General features: G+C 33.4%; 3 long non-coding RNA genes across 5 annotated transcripts in view; 2 read left to right on the top strand and 1 right to left on the bottom strand.

Annotated features, from left to right (window-relative positions):
• Positions 1-13,843, bottom strand: part of LOC137488778 (uncharacterized) — a 385,094-nt gene that overhangs the window by 58,361 nt on the left and 312,890 nt on the right. The window lies entirely within an intron of this gene.
• Positions 1,913-5,335, top strand: LOC137487990 (uncharacterized). Its single transcript, XR_011006862.2, has 4 exons — positions 1,913-2,611; positions 2,837-2,995; positions 3,520-3,615; positions 4,354-5,335. It is a non-coding gene; the product is annotated as an uncharacterized lncRNA (long non-coding RNA).
• Positions 10,177-12,107, top strand: LOC137495290 (uncharacterized). The gene is made up of 4 exons (XR_011015204.2): positions 10,177-10,305; positions 10,954-11,009; positions 11,125-11,187; positions 11,302-12,107. It is a non-coding gene; the product is annotated as an uncharacterized lncRNA (long non-coding RNA).

A 13,843-nucleotide genomic window follows, 5' to 3' on the forward strand; every position in this document is an offset into this window, starting at 1 on the left:
AACTTTAACCTTGAGGTAATCACAAAGTAAAACTTTCCATCCGGAGCTCCTTCACAGCCCTCCACACTTGTATAATTTTTTTTTTTTAAATAATAATATAAATAAATAAATAAAAAATAATAATAATTTAAAAGGAAATCGCTCCATCGGGCTCGTGCAGCTCTCAATCCCGCCCAGAATTTCTAGGCATTGCCCCCTCAGAAAGAATTTGTTTACAGTTTACATAAAGGATTGTTCACTCAAAACTGAAAATTCTTTCTGTAATTAATTACTAAAACTCCCGTCATTCCAACTTTCAGAACACACATTTAGATATTGTATAATATGAAATAGCAATTCAATTGTGAAAGGCCTAGAAAATTCCAAGAGTTCAGTCAAAGCGGAGTGAATTTACCTTTAGCTACTAACTGCGCCCCCCACTGCTGGAATCAGCTTCCAGAAATGATAAGGTGTGCTCCAACATTAGGCACAGTTAAATCAAGACTGAAAACACATCTGTTTACACATGCTGAGCCTTTACTGAATGAGCACTGAGCACACTGTAAAAATGCCAACTTTCAAAAAGTCCTCTGAACAAAGATTAATAAGTTAACTGAATTTAAATATTTTCATTTGAAATTCTGACAAATAATAGTTAGTTTGTTCAACAAATATGGTGCTTCAATGTGAAAAACTTAAAATATTTCGTTGAACTAATACAAAATTCTTAGTTTTGCGTTGATGCGTGCCCTTCTTGTTGGCGCATGCGCCTTATAAGCTTCTGGCGCATGCGCAATTTACTTCCATAGCTCACTGCAGGGGGTACCTGTCTCGTGCGCGCGACAAAACGAACCATCTTTCTTTCTGCGGAGCTACGTGTCAATCGTTTTCATAATCTATTGTATATAATAGTATACATGTTTTTTGTGCGATGTGCTACCCATCTGACTGCCCGATCTATTTTACCAGTGTATTAATGATGTGAGAGACCGTGATAGAGCGGTTAAGAGCAGGCCAACGACGTTTCTGCTAAATCATAGTAGTGATGGTGAAATGAAGCTTTCTGAACCAGTGAAGCACTCGACTCAATTGTATAGGAAAAAGGTTCGTTACTCGAAGCTTTCTAAATCAGAGCTCGATGAGGACCTCTTCTGGTGAAAGTGTGGGAAAGCACTGTGTTGCCATAATGTCAAATGTTCACAACTGACCAACTCATTCATGTAGTAATACAAAAACAGCAATATAAACAAATTACTCAATTACTGTAGTTTTTACACAAGATATATTACATTACACAACTGATGATTGTAGTAAAATCCAAGGTATTCAAAAGTTTATCATAATACAATTAGTCCCGCTCCAAGCAGGGATCGAACCAGCGATTCCTGATTGGGAGGCGAGTGCTCTAGGAGGACGCTATATGAACGATGCTTCAGGATTGCATTCACCAGATGCTCTCTGTCAAACACAATACTACGATATGCGGTGGTTTTCTTTAAAGATAGTCATAAAAAAAAATACGCTAATACACTTTAGTATTGTTCAAAACCTTTTTACTAAAAAATACTGTTGTAGTTTAGTTTAATTACTGGTGTTTGAGACTGGTGCAGTGCTTTGAAACAAATGTATGTAATAGACGCCAATTCTCTAGCTATACACTTTACTATGAGGGTGTTTAAACCTTTGAATCAAAATTCGAAGCAGTCACGTGGGTAAAGGCGAAAATGAAGCTTCGGACGTCACTGATCACGTGATGATGGCAAAACGAATCAAGCTCCGGTACACTGCTTCACTGCGAGATGTATCGTTTTTTTGATACATGCTTCGAAGCCTCGGCGCACAACTTCACATCACTAAATCATAGGTATGTATGTCTTTTTTGTTGTCATCTAACGTTATATTATTTGATATGTTGGCTTTGATGTGCGCGTGTATCCTAATACGGAACTATGTGTTATAATTTAGCCGTGAGTTACTTGTTTCGTGCACTTGGTTTTGGCTATTTACATCAATAAAAGTTTTGAGTGAATGTATTTGAAACAAATTGCGATTTCAATCGAGTCATTTGCTTTAATAACTCACGATTAATACAATGAGTATCATATAACATACCAGATCAGGTATCCAAGTCAAATTTCCTTGCTAAAACGAATATAACATTATGTCCTGTTTATCTAGATTGCTGTCAGCATTGCGCACATCATAAACTTTTTTCCCTTCGAACCAGAGCCAGTGGAACAAACGGTGACGTGTTTAACTGTGTAATTTGTGTGAAAATCGTGTGATTTTCATGTAATTCATTGCTTGATTTGCTTGTATATTAGTTAGCTCGACTAAATGTCTATCATATTCAGACCAACTTGCTTTAACAGTCAGCTAGCTTTTATTTACATAAAAAATATAAAGGGCTAAATATATATTTTTCTTTCTTTTTGCTCAAAAGGACTGAAATATTGTCAATGACATAATTCAATGCAAGATTTCCTTGAGGAGGTGAGACTTGCTATCATCAGTGAAATTTGACGGTCATTCACCAGCAGATGCAAGAAACCTTTTCTCTTTGCCCAAAAGAAGTTGTTGAGATTTAGCCAAGAAGAAATTAGAGAGAGATAACCTGGACTTTAAGGAAGAGGTAAGTCACTATATTGCAATTGCTTTGGTTTCATTCAAGGTAGTAATGATAATGCTAAAAATAACAAACAACATTATTAATATAGGTAATTAAAAATACATCTGTATTCAGCATTTGAACATTTAAATATTTACATTTACAAATATATATATATATATATATATATATATATATATATATATTATGTGTAAATATTAATATGTATGTTTTTTTTGTATATTGTAGATCTGCAAAGAGTTTTCTCAGATCTGTAATGTAGATCTCCTGAGACAGTTAATCGAGTGACTTTATAAATATACAGCACCTCTCCTGAAACTCTACAGAAAAAGAAGGGATTCAATGGGTCCAGAGATGGATACAACTTTAAACAAGATGGATGAGCAGGTACTCATTAAGATTTTTTTTTTCTTATACACCCGTCTGATGTTTTTAACATGTGCAACATATTTTGTCCTGTCAAACACAAAAGCATGAATTTCATGCTCAGGTAATACAGTCCAATAAAACGTAATTGCAACAATTTAATTGTCCAGCCCTTTTGCATTAATTTTAATTGTGTCAAGTTGTGTTTTGATTGTGATATGGAAGTAAGATAAATAACAGAGGTTTCACTTGTTTTGAGTGACCATTTCAAATGAATACATTCAAAGAGGAAAATAGAAAATAATAGCTGTAGTTTTTAACTCAAAGTAATTGTCACATGAAACTAAACATTTTTCTAAATTTGCCAACACAACCATTATCAAATTCCATTGTATGGAAACCCGAAAATTCTTTTTTAAAAATAAAGCCATGTGTTTTTTCAACAGCATGAATAAAATACTATGCTCATTTAAATGTACTAAGTACATTTTTACTTACAAAACAATAAGATTGTAAAACACCCTTTGTAAATGACTTTCCTTTAGGTCACTGATATTGTCACCGATCGAGAAAGAGCAGCTCTTGAGGGATTGCCAATTTTTCTTCGTAAAAATTCTGCTTGCTTTCTCAAGATATGTCTGGTAAGTTACCCATTTTTCATACCCTATTCTACATTTATTAGTCTGCTTGGTAACACTTATAATAGCTGCACGCTATAAATAATTTATTTAGTATTAGCGAATAGTAAATTTATTTTCTGTTAAGCATAACTCTACATGAAGTGCTCAATGATTGTATTTGTTTTTAACTTTAATGATTCATTTGTATTACTAATTTAAGTATTGCATTATTTACAAACCAGTTATTTAAGAATACTTAGTGTTTTTAAGATCATTCAGAATGCTTAAGTACACGATTAATAAACTATTCAAATTAACATTTAAATATCCTAATACTAAGGTATGTAATAATAGTTACTTTGTATGTTAGTATATGCTTTATGAGCTTAACTTCATCCAGTTGTGACCTAATCTAAAGTGAGGACTATTTATGCTTTATAAATCCCTTATGAATGACAATTAAAGGCTCAGTTATATTCTAAACAGGACAATAAACAACTTTCACAATTGAAACTGTATCAAATAAAAGTAAATCTTTGCAATTTTATGTAAAATAAAAGTTTAAAAAATTGCTAAATATTAAAAAGTTGTCAATATATTGTTCAATTATTATATATTATAGACTATTCAAAGTGTTACTGTTTGTATGTACGAAAGTATTACATGTTTTTATTTTCTTTGCATAATAGTAATAACATTAATAAGTAGTAATTAATATTACACATCAATTAATTTTCCCATTACTTAATCTCCTATAAGGACACGGACCCTGAAGACCACAGCACCAGAGATTAAAGGATTGGAATCTTCACTGTGGTGGAAGATGATAATGGCACTTCTGCATCCCTGCAATATGTGATGAACCTCGCTAAAATCTTGGAGGAGGCCATAGTACTTCAGGATATCACACATCTGCCTGCAGCCTTCGCTTACTTGTTCAGCCTCTTGTATAGACTGAATATGGAACACCCAAAAGAACTTAAATATACTTTTTAAGTGATTCAGCATGTTTTATGGAGGTTGGTGGCACATGATCTGCGAGAGTTCAGTTCATTCATTCATTCATTTTCTTTTAGGCTTAGTCCCTTTATTAATCTGGGGTCGCCACAGCGCAATGAACTTGTTTTACGCAGCGGATGCCCTTCCGGCTGCAACCCATCTCTGGAAAACATCCATACACACTCATTCACACATACACTATGGACAATTTTAGCCTACCCAATTCACCTGTGCCACACGTCTTTGGACTGTGGGGGAAACCAGAGAACCCAAAAGAAACCCACGTGAACGCAGGGAGAACATTCAAACTCCACACAGTAACGGCAACTGACCCAGCTGAGACTCGAACCAGCGACCTTGGTGGGAGGCGAAAGCACTTCCTACTGTGCCACTGTTTGAATGTTTTGAGGTCTGTCTTTGGACTTGATGTACTTTGTTGACAAAAGTGCAGTAAACTTTAAAGACTGTTTGAATGGAGTGGCTTTTAGGGTTTACTCTGATTAGGTGATTGTATATTCACCTGGTTTGAGTGTTTGGACACACTAATAGCTTGGTTTTAGTAAGGTTGCCAGTTATTTTATGTTGAGGCAGTGTACAATCTTTTCAAATCTGGAAACATTCAGTACTAGTTGTGTACAAACTAGCCCAATGCTGAACACGGCTAATGTCAAATGCTGATTTTGTATGCAAATGTTTTGGATTGTGATTTGAACACAGTTAAAAATAAAAAAAGTGAATTGACTATTCTTGTGTATTTAATTTGAATCCTAAAAATTAATAGTAAATGCATAATGAATCAGTTTGTTTTATTTTGTTCAGTAAACTAAAAAAATCTTGTTGGGTAAACATGATCATTTTTGTTCAGTAAACAAAATATCTTGTTGAATAAACGTGAAAATTTTTGTTCAACAAACAAAAGATCTTGTTGAGTAAACATGATAATTTTTGTTCAGTAAACAAAAGATCTTGTTGAATAAGCGTGAAAATTTTGTTCAGCAAACAAAAGATCTTGTTGAGTAAACATGATCATTTTTGTTCAGTAAACAAAAGATCTTGTTGAATAAACGTGAAAATTTTTGTTCAGCAAACAAAAGATCTTGTTGAGTAAACATGATAATATTTGTTCAGCAAACAAAAATATGTTGTTGGTTAAACAAGGAATTCAACAAAATATTTTAAGTCGACTTAGTTAACTCAAAAAGCTGTGTGTGATCGGTTGCCTTATTATTTTAAGTTTATTCAACTTTTTTTTTTTACAGTGCAGCTTATATTCATCTTTGTTTTCTTTCTGTTCACCAGGGATTTTCTTAGGAAAATTTAGGCTTGTGAAAGGCTGTGTCTCCAAATCTTTTTGTGATACCGCGACATCCGTTTCTTCAATCGACAGCTTCTCATGTTGTTCAGGCAATCTGTGTAACGGAGCTAAAGGTGTCACTCAGAGTTTCCCGATCCTCTGTTTTCCTCTGATCGCCTTCATCTTGATGCTCTGAACACACATTCAGTTTCTTTTACGCACAATACTGTATACACTATAGTTTGCATTCTTTCTGTAACATCTCTAGAGCACTGAATAGATTTTTTATTTTTTGTTGTGAAATTCTGATGTAAATCTTGTATAATTAACATTTTATATTTGGGACTTGTGGAGCTGTGCATTGATAAATTTGCTCTTCAATGTTTGGACTTTCAGCAGTGAAAATGTAACCACACTGAATTAAATTAAACTAAGCTTCAACTCTGAAAACTGGATGCAGTTTCAATTTAATACAACTTCTATGTTAAGCTGCTTTGACACAATTGTAAAAGCACTATTTAAATAAACATGAATTGATTTGAAAAATAAATGACTAAATCTTCTTTTTTGCTGTGGTCATATTTAATAAAACATGTCAATTGTTTCATGCGAGCAACCAGCAAAAGAACTACAAACGCAGCTGTTAATGATAATGTGCTGGTTATTTATAACAAGGTGAATGCCACTTTTAGTGTTTAGTCATTCACAGGGGTGGATTTAGTGATTTTGGAGCCCTAAGCAATTCCAGACATGGGGTCTGAAAATGCACCCTTTCTACTTTTGTTTAATTTTTATTTATATTACCGCTTTTTAGTTCACTCAATCATCTTTTGGACATTTTAAATCACAGGTGTCAAACTCAGTTCCTGGAGGGCCGCAGCTCTGCACAGTTTAGTTCCAACCCTAATTAAACACACCTGATCAAACTAATTGAGTCCTTCAGGCTTGTTTGAAACCTACAGGTAAGTGTGTTGGAGCAGGGTTGGAACTAAACTGTGCAGGGCTTCGGCCCTCCAGGAATTGAGTTTGACACCCCTGTTTTAAATTAACACAATCTCATTGTAAGCGATTAGTTTTCTTAAAATTAATTTACAAATAAAAATAATAAATGTTTTTTTATATATATACTGTAAATTTGATTGCTGGGCTGCTCCATGATGGATATTTTATTTGGTAATATTATTATTATTACATAACAATACATTATAGGGGGGAGCGGGGCACAAAAAATAACACTTTTTGGTTTTGGCTAAATAATGAACAAAGTAATGGGGTTAGATAAACCTTTTTTTTTTTTTTTTTTTACCAGCAACACACAAGCCTCTTGTACAAATGAGCACTGAAAGTATGATCGCCGGACCTATGGTTTCTGTGTAGTATTGCCAAAAGTGCCAGGAGTCAAAATGTTTACCTCACCTGTGGGGCAAGTTGTAACAGTCAGAGTGTTAGTTGTAGCACATGCTTATAAAGGCGGATTTCACACGATAAATTTAAATTCAGTAATTGTCAATTTAGTAATTGTCACATTTCTTTTTTATTCTACATAGCACTTTATTTATTTGTTTATTGGATAAACACATTTGAATCTATTTGCATTATTAACCATTTATCCATTATTATACAATGCGTTTATTTGCATTTTTAGCAATAAAATATTTTTTTCTATTTTGAAAAATAGTTTCTATTAAAAAAAAAACTATTAATAGTTTCTATTAAAAATAGTTTCTATTATAATAGTTTCTATTAAAAAAATAGTTTCTATTAAACATTTTTTATTTAAAAAGTTCCCAACATTACACCCAAAGTTCAACAATTAGTTAGTTTAATTGGTGTCCAACAGTGTGTGGCTAAATGTAACACCCTGTAACAACTAACCCCGCTGTGTCATGTTTTCCTCAAAACTGGCTAGCAGTCACTGTTTTACATCTTCCAAAATGGTTTCATCTTTTAGCCTAGAAGATGGTAATCACAACAATATAAGATTTAACGTACATAGTTACACAGGTTTACACAAAAACTATTTTTAATGCTGCAAAAATAGTTTTTTCTGTGTTTCTCATGCAAATTTTGCCAAACGTTTTCAATAATTGGCAGGTAGATGTCTGCCGACACTGTGGTGAAAACCTTGGAAGCATGCCATGGCTAACCCTGAGCAAATACCTAAAACTCAGTGCTACATTTAACCCCGCGTTACTTTGTGCCCCGCACTCCTCTATAATAATACTATCTTTAATTGTATACTAAATGATATTTAAATTAAGTTCAGCTCCAACCCTGATCAAACACACACCTTAAATCTACAGGAAGGTAGATCTCCAGAAGCACCCCTTATTTATAGTTAATGGATATAATTCAGTGTTTCCTCTAGGAATTTTTCCAGCTGTGGCAGATCTACCTATGGCATTAATACCAAATTATTTTTAAATACAATAATCCACACTCTACTAATTCTTTGCTCTGTTAAACATCATTTGGGAAAAAGAAAAAAAAAAGTATTATAGTTTTTCAATGGTTAGCACCATAGCACCATAGCTAAAAGGTCACTGGTTCGAGTCCTGGCTAGTTGCAATTTCTGTGTGGAGTTTGCATGTTCTCCTTGTGTTGGCGTGGGTTTTCTCCAAATGCTTTGATTTCCCCCACAGTCCAAACACATGCCCTAGGTCACAGGTGTCAAACTCAGTTCCAAATAGGCCGCAGCTCTGCTCAGTTTAGTTCCAACCCTAATTAAACACACCTGATCAAACTAATTGAGTCCTTCATGCTTGTTTGAAACCTACAGGTAAGTGTGTTGGAGCAGGGTTGGAACTAAACTGTGCAGGGCTTCGGCCCTCCAGGAATTGAGTTTGGCACCCCTGCCCTAGGTGAATTGAATAAACTAAATTGGCCAAAGTTTATGTGTGTAAATGGGAGTGTATACTGTAGGTGAAAAAGGTATCCGCTGTGCAAAACATGATGGATAAGTTGGCGGTTCATTCCGCTGTGGCAACCTGTGATTAATAAAGGGACTAAGCCAAAGGAAAATTAATGATTGAATATTGTGATGTCTTTCTATACACTGTAAAAAATTATATAATCAATTAGTTCTGACAGCTTATGTTTTTTGGCCATTGTAACTTAATAAACTAAGTTAATCATGTTCTGACCTAATTTTATAAGTTATGCAAGCTGTTTTATGTCAGTTTACCATATTATAAGTTCAGTGAACTCTTAAGGTTAATTTGATTCAGCCATAAAAATTTAAGGCCACCAGGATTTGCATAGTGTGTATATAGTTAAATTATAGTAACAGACCTGGTTAAGGAAACAGTCATACAGTATAACAATTTTGAAATACATTTAAAATACATAATTTAACACATTTCAGTAGTACTCTCAGTAAAATAAATCTCATGCTTCCAATGCGACGCTCTTTATAATGCATTTAAATTCACAGAAAGACACAACTTTATTAAGTTTTAAGTATTTTTGCTAATTATTCCATGCTCCAAGGTTATTATAGTTAACAAAAACAAACGAAAAAACAAAAACTAAAATGTAAAATAATTGTCGTTAACTAAAATAAAAATGAAAACGAGTTTTTTTTGTAAAAAAACTGAACTGAAACTGTATTGTGTACATACAAAACTAACTGAAACTAACTAGAATTATAGCTAAAACCTCCTTCGTTTTCGTAATTGTAAATGTATTTAATACATAATCTTACTGTAAGACTTTTAGAAATCTAATTCGCGCTGCAGGTGTTTGACCGTGCGGCACCTCAGAGTCTGTAGTCCTGCTGCAATTGGCCAGATCGAGCCGGTTTTCCTCCAGCTCTTCGCTGTTGCTTCCGCGACAAAAACAACGAGTGGACATGACAGCAGCACGGTGACAGCATTAAATACAGAGACTTAAAACTATTACTTTACCACGTTTGTGCCCAATAATGCACAAACTTCTAAGTGAACCGGTTGAACAAGTTCACCTAATCGAACTGAATCATTTGAAATGATTTGCATCCCCAGTAAGCACTTATCCACAAACTACTAACTTTTTAATAAGCCTACACTCAAAAAATGAATTATGGCTTTAGTTGGTCCAAAGAATGTAACTATGTTTAAATTAAACAACTCGCCTATGTTTGTGTATAAAAAATAAAAGTGTTGTGTTGGAAAAAATTAGAAAAAGTTAGTTTTCACATTTAAACAGCTCGCTTATGTAACATGGATGAAAGGGAGTTGTGTTGCTTCTGTAGTACTGCATTTTGGTCAATAGGTGGAGTAATATCTGCACATGCGCAGTTTCAAAACAACACAGGAAGTAAGAAGATTCAAACCACAACGATCACTCTCAGCTCGGCGCCATATTATGGGAATCAAAAGATAAAGATTACAGTACAAATTGAGAACGTGCACAAAGCTTTCCCCAATGTGGACATACAGGTGAGATTTTTTTTACTTTTTATGTACTTATACTGAGGCTGTGACAACATTTGAATCATAAATGTACTCTCTTGTAATACTCTGTTGTGTTTGTGTATAGTATTGCTATGAAATTGCCATGTTCCCTGTGTCTTTTCCACATTATAGATATAAATGTATAGTTTGTTTTGCATTTCTGTGAAATTTTATACTTGGTATATATTAACTCCCCCAAAATAAATTTGCAAACGTTGGTAGTAAGGAATAGTCATGTTAGAATAGTCTAAGCTTTTCACTCATCATAGCACACGTGCTGCTGATAATGTGACAATAAAAGTGATTTGATTTTTTATTTGATTTGATAGTCTTTATTTTAAATGAGTGTCAAGCAGTTTGTCGAGTTTGAATGCCAGTTTTCATAACTTACATAATATTAATTAAAATGTGGTGTTGGCATATTGTTATTTATTATCTAATTGTATTCAAGCCTGTTAACTGTTAAAAATCTTGACAAGCATATGTGACACTTAAATAGGATAACATCTAGCATGATGACATATTTAATGTAAGCTTATTTTTAATTTTTAAGTTTAGTAGTTTGCTATTTATATTATTATATTTTATTATTTTAAATCTTTGCTCACTCACATCTATTTTCTCCCTTTACAGGTTTACAGCTCAACCTCTAAAGTCCCATATCTGGCTGAGGAGACCGGATCATCCAGGTACTATGCCTTTAGATGCCTATACACACATTAAAATGATGTACAGTAAAAATTACTAGTATTTGTAACTAATAATTATTTAGTAAATTACTAATTGTCATTTCATGTCATTTAGAACATCACCAGTGGAAAAAAGGTGTGAATGCATCCTCAAAGCCCCTAAGTGAGGGAGTACATGGTAAGCTATTTTATTTTTATTTTTTTAAACATTTTGTATTTTCCTCTTAAACCAATTCCTCCTTTCACCTTTGATCTGTTGGTAAATTTTTATTTTTTTACCTGACTTTTTTAGGATGCTGGGCATGATGAAGCGCAAACCTTGATGTGCAACACCACCTTATGAATCTACAGTAGTTACATTAACATTTAGCAGACTCTTTTGTCTAAAGTGACTTACAATTGAGGACACATTCAGCAAATCAACAAGAAGAGGCGATACACCCAAGATGTGCTAATTATACAAAAAATTTTAAGAATTAAGAATGCTTCTACATGTGGTTTGTCAAGCCCACACACCTGTGTGAAGCAGACTTCATGCACAATGTTTTGTTTTTTAGATATAGGGAGTGGTTGTAAGAAAGTGTCTGGTGCAAATGTGCATAAATGGTGCAAGTGTCAGAGATGAATGTGTGTAGCTATTGCATGTTCTGTGATGGTTGGTCTAATTTATGGTGTATTGCTGATCGTGTTACTTTGCTTTAAAATGTTAATCTTTCTTTGAACAACTGAAGTGTTCTCTGCTTTTTCAGTGTAAAGAAGGTACAGTATAGTTTACAAAAGAAGACTTAATTTTTCTAAGTATATTTTTGATAAATCATTTGAAGGCAGAATATTATTTTTGAATGTTTTTTGTAATATATGAAAAGTATTATTTTGAAAAGTGTATTTTATGATGTTTTTGTAAGCATATTTTAAAAATCATTTATTGTTTTCAATTTACTTCATACTTGTATTACTATTATTTTTAAAGTATTAATATTTTAACTTATTGTAATAAGTGAAGATACAGATAAAGACAGTATTTGGATTTTGATAACCATTTTATTGCTGGAAAATGTGTAAAACTGTAAAAATGCTATTGAATAAACTCTATGAAACGGAAACTGTTTTTTTTATTTGGTTAAACATAACAATATCAATTTTACAATAATTGAACTTAAATAACTACATTGATTAAAGCTAAATTATAAATGTTACGTTGATTGAACTAAACAACATTACATTACCTTTATGTAACTAACTTAAGTTCCCTAAAATTAATATTCTTTCTTAAAGGTAACTTAACTCGGTTACGTGGAACCAGTGGACAAAAAAAAGTTAATTAACGCCAACATATCATTTTTTTGAGTGTAATACCCACCTCTGACTCTAAATAATCCAAGATATACTCTCATTCAGTTATTAGAACAGTAATGGTACTCTGAGATCAAATTGAGAAGCAGTGAACCGATAATACTGCACATGCGTGATTCAGTGAACCGAACACAAACAGTACTTGACAGCCTGCTGTGACTGAACTAAACATGAACAACTGCAGCGCTGGTAAACCGAGGGCTTAAAGGTGCAGTAGGTGATGGTCTTCAGAAGCATTTTTTGTTGTGCTGGTTGAAAGTCTCTTCACAGTCTAATAGTAATGATTCAAGTAAATGATCTAAATGTATTTATATGTATTTTTATATTTTGGGTAAGGCATAAAACTAAAAATTGTTCATCCAATTAAATAGAGTCGGACCGACATCTCCCATAATACCGATAAGTATTTGAACATATATATTGAGATTTGAACAACTGTTCGGCTGTCTAAGCTATTCCGCCTAGTCTCTCCCTATATTGTTTACCATGCAACTATAAATATTCACTCTGAAATCGCATGTCAGTTTGGCTCGCACGCCGCTGGACAAGCACTAGTCGCTTTTAACACATGAAAGAGGGTTCTTGTGCTGTGCTCGTGTTTAAGGAGGCGTGGCTCTAGACAGCAGGGGAGGGACTGTGATTCAGAGATTTATGCTAAGCTGTTAGCATTGTGGAAGATCACCTACTGCACCTTTAAATGAGAGGATCTGGTAAAAAAGACGTAAGTTTATTTCATAACAGAAAATCGTAATGGAATTTAAATAAGAAAATCATGATTCAGTTGGGTTGAAAAACTTTACTGTAAGACATTTTTGAGATCATGGTGATGTTTTTAACTGACTGAAACTACTATTGGTGACTACATAATTTGAATATGTTGAGTCCAAACATCTGTGTTAAATATCTGAACTTCCCATCACTACTGTGTCTCTAATCTCAGAAGCAGCCTTGCACACATAATGTACTTCGGGCTGCTATCTTGTGGACTGTTGTAGTTGAATTTGAGGATGGGTAAATGGTAGTGGTAGATGATTGTGGTGATGTGTTCTCTGAATACAGGTTTCAAAAATGTATGGCTGAGTTTTTATTATACATTATTTATTCTGATGATTTTAAATCTTGCACCTAACAAATACAGTATCCTCATTTAGAAAAAAAACTAAACTGAATCTAATACTGAAACTAATAAAAACTCAACTAAAACTAATACATTTCAAAACTTAGAAACTAATAAAACTAGTAAATCTGCCTCTAAAACTAATAAAACTAACTGATTTTCGAAACAAAAAGTCAAAACGAAATAGAAACTAAATGAAAAATTAAACTAATGAAAAATCCAAAACTATTATAACCTTGCCATGACCAAGGTGCTAAGAAAATTCAGCTTTGTATTTGATAGACTGTTCAAATCTAAATAAACATGGCACTACTTCAGAGTCACTTCTTAATGTTTTAATCGACCTGAGAGGTGAGATGACAGA

Source organism: Danio rerio, chromosome 21 (assembly GCF_049306965.1).
Source record: "Danio rerio strain Tuebingen ecotype United States chromosome 21, GRCz12tu, whole genome shotgun sequence".
In the NCBI taxonomy this organism is placed as follows: Eukaryota; Metazoa; Chordata; class Actinopteri; order Cypriniformes; family Danionidae; genus Danio; species Danio rerio.